Genomic DNA, 4,014 nt, shown 5'->3' with positions numbered 1-4,014 from the left:
TTCGTTCCTCACGAGCACCAACCCTGATCCGGTAGCACCCCCCACCCCACTGAGTAGCATAGCTAGCATAGCGTCACAAGTAACTTGTAGCATCTAAATATCATTAAATCACAAGTCTAAGACACCAGATGAAAGATACAGTCTTGTGAATAAAGCCACCATTCAGAGTTTTTAAATGTTTTACAGGGAAGACACAATATGTAAATCTATTAGCTAACCACGTTAGCAAAGGACACGATATTTTACTCCCAACAGCTTTTTCCTGCGTCAGTAGCTATCACTAATTCGACGAAATAAAAAATATATATAGCCACTAACCAAGAAACAACTTCATAAGATGACAGTCTGATAACATATTTATGGTATAGCATAGTTTTTTTTTTTTTTAATGTGCATTTTTCAGGTATAAATCACAGTTCTACATTGCAGCTGCAATCTGAAAAGGTGCCGACCAAGCCAGAACAATTACAGAGACCAACGTCAATAACTAATTACTATTTTAAAACATTTCAGAAAAATACACAGCGTACAGATATTGAAAGCCCAACATCTGGTGAATCCAAACAATATTTCAGATTTATTAAATGTTTTATAACGAAAACAAAATGTAGCGCTAAATTAGCATAGCTATTACCAGGCAGATTCGGCTGGGCGCCCACGGCAAGTTCACATGCAAAACAGATATGATATAACATCGTAAATTGGGTCTACTATGGCTGATCTTTCATCAGAAATGTTGATCAAAGTGTCCTTTGTCAAGATGAGTCGTTGTTCCGTTCAGACATGTTCCTTTCCCACTCCATATAGCACAGGTACCCGCGTCAGTGGCACGGATTTCTCAAACGATACTAAAATCAAACAACGAACACCGCAAAACTCCCGGAAAAATTCAAATAATTCTGATTAAACTATATTGAAAAAACAACATTACGATGATATGGTCACATGTATCAAACAAAATTCGACACGGAGATAGTTTCATACATAACGCCAGCAAAACAGTACACAATCGCAGCTCCAATTCGAGCATTCAGTAAACCGGAAGTTGTCGGTCACGCCAAAGAAATGGCTCCTATTTCACGCAGTCCCAGATAAACAAAGAATTTCTCCTCTGACGTCCTCTTGACAACCAGAGGAAGGCGAATGAAGTGTGTTTCTGGTCATAGGGGCACGACCATATATAGGCAGAGCTTTGAAGCCAAGCATAACACATCTTGATTTTATGTTCTTGGTCATGGAAAGTCTGTGAAATGACTTCTGTATCACTCAGAGACAAAATTGAAACGGTTTTAGAAACTAGAGATTGTTTTCTTTCCAATGGTATTATTTATATGCATATAGTAAGAGCAATAATTGAATAAGAGGCAGTTTAATCTGTAGAGCAAATTATGCTAATGCGAAAATAGCACCCCCTGTATCTCAAGAAGTAATTAAAGCGTTGCAGAGTTATTCTGATGTTTTTCTGGTGCTAGCAAGCATGCAATGAACAACGTGCTGTTTACATCTATATTTTCTCACCCTTTGAAAATCAGATCACGACTCAATCCTATGTATTGTACAGATATTCCAGTAATTCTATACACATACTGTTCATAATGTCTATACATCCTGTGATGGAAAATGTTATCAGGGAAGAGCAGCCTTCAAAAATGTAATCTTGTCTTAGTGTCATAAATAATCCTTGGTTCCTGTCTGTACTTGGTAAAAATATGAAGGGAGGCAACATGACCCCCTCCTCAGGACCATCTGGCAGAAGGCCAGAATATGTTTTAGAAGTTAAGATAGGAGACGGTGCCAGACACATGCCAGAACCAACCCTATGAACTACAACCTGTCTGTAACCAGTATATAAGAAATCTAACGGGACTGCCCCGAGGGAGCACCTTCAGATCGGTACTTTATGCATCTTAAGTTGACTTGACCTCTAGAGCATGTGATTATAAAACAATGATTCATTTAAGATTGACTTTGAGTGTCCCTGTGTAGAATTTACACGACTATCTCATCACATCCACTACAAGACCAAAAGTATGTGGACACCTGCTCGTCAAACATCTCATTCCAAAAGCATTGTGGTCCCCTTTGCTGCTATAACAGCCTCCACTCTTCTGGGAAGGCTTTCCACTAGATGTTGGAACATTGCTGCAGGGACTTGCTTCAATTCAGCCACAAGAGCATTAGTGAGGTCGGGCACTGATGTTAGCCAATTAGGCCTGGCTCGCAGTCGGCGTTGAATTCAACCCAAAGGTGTGATGGGTTGAGGTCAGGGCTCTGTGCAGGCCAGTCAAGTTCTTCCACAACAATCTTGACAAACTATTGCTGTATGGAACTTGATTTGTGCAAGGGGGCATGTCATGCTGAAATAGGAAGGGCCTTCCCCAAACTGTTCCACAAAGTTGGAAGCACAGAATCGTCTAGAATGTCATTGTATGCTGTAGCGTTAAGATTTCCCTTCACTAGAATTAAGGGACAGAACCATGACAAACAGCCCCAGACAATAATTTCTCTACACCAAACTTTACCGTTGGCACTATGCATTGGGGCCGTAGTGTCTCCTGACATCTGCCAAACCCAGATGTGTCCGTCGGTGGCGTGCCTTACACCACTCCAGCCGACGCTTGGCATTGCGCAAGGCAGTGGCGGATTTAGGTATGGGCGACATGGGCGCCCGCACAATTTGTTTTTTTGGAATGGTGACATTTCCGTGATCGGTTCTCTAACGCTCATTTGCACGTCACATCAATGATATCATGTCCCCGTGTGGGACTGTGGGTCAATTAACCTTGTCGGAGTGGCGCCCTGATTCTAGTTTGTGAGCTAGGCAGGCTACTGCCTGGGAAGGTCTCCCACTCAGAAGTACGAGATGGGGAAGTGGACGGGAGTAGGTTGACCTCAGGTCTCCCCACTGGAAGCCCGAGGTAGGGGGAGCGGGGGAATCTCTATCAAATAGCGCACCTCTAACTTTGTACAGTACTAATGCAAATTGTAAAATCAGTCACACTATGAAATGCTACCAAATCAACCACAATTCATTCATAATACTGTTAATATATAGTTTCACAGACATATTGTTGAATTTTTTTCTGGTTTGCGAAATCGTTAAGAATAATATAAAACCAGTCTGCACACCACCAAGTTGAATTGGTTTAGTCTTGACTCTTGGTTGACAGTGTTGGGGGATGGGTAATGTATTGATGTTCGAGTGCCAATCAACACAAATGGATAAGAAAATGTCTACGCCATCAGTTTAGGAAAAAGAGGAAAGAAGAAGGGGATAAAAAAGTATGCAGCTGTCATCTCTTCATGATATAATATTATGCATGTAATGAAATAGGCTAGTATAACACATTTTGTTAGCATAGCAACCAACATAGCAACAGGCACATAGGGTGACAATATTCAGTTTTCTGTCCAACTAGCTTCCATAACATTGGATATAATTCACACAGTTCATCATGATAATGTGTGTAGCCTGCAGCAAAACGATTACAACCCAACAAGCACATTATTGATTTGGTTAACCTTCATTGAGGTGACATCATAAAGGTTTTTGTGTGATTGTTATTGATCTATAGGTCCTGAGCTCAGTAAAGGGAATTTCCCAATGCTGTAGGCTAACTTATAAGACGTCATATTATGCATCTTTTTGACATATTGAGTCTTTTTAGGGTGTCTTATGCCTAGAATTAGCCAAGGAGGTTGTATGGTTCATTTGGTTCCTATTCTGAAAGTTTTGATAAATTGTGCATAATGACATGTATATTTAATTGTGCAACAAATGTATTTAGGGTGTCAGACTCCTATACAGTATTTAAATGCAAATTCAGGGGCACTTCTGAAATATTTTGGAGCACCCTCTGGCATTGGCCAGAATGAGGTGCCATCTACCTTCTCAGCCACACAGGGTCTCCACAAATATTGTCTGAGCCTGAGGATGAAAACCCATTTGCTTCCACTTCTCCCCAAGCAGGATTCTTCGAGTGGGTTGTGTGTGTCCGTTGTGCGACACGCACA

This window comes from Salvelinus sp. IW2-2015, unplaced genomic scaffold, assembly GCF_002910315.2.
Source record: "Salvelinus sp. IW2-2015 unplaced genomic scaffold, ASM291031v2 Un_scaffold5257, whole genome shotgun sequence".
In the NCBI taxonomy this organism is placed as follows: Eukaryota; Metazoa; Chordata; class Actinopteri; order Salmoniformes; family Salmonidae; genus Salvelinus; species Salvelinus sp. IW2-2015.
The sequence above is the reverse complement of the archived record's forward strand: the minus strand, read 5'-3'. Positions refer to the sequence as shown.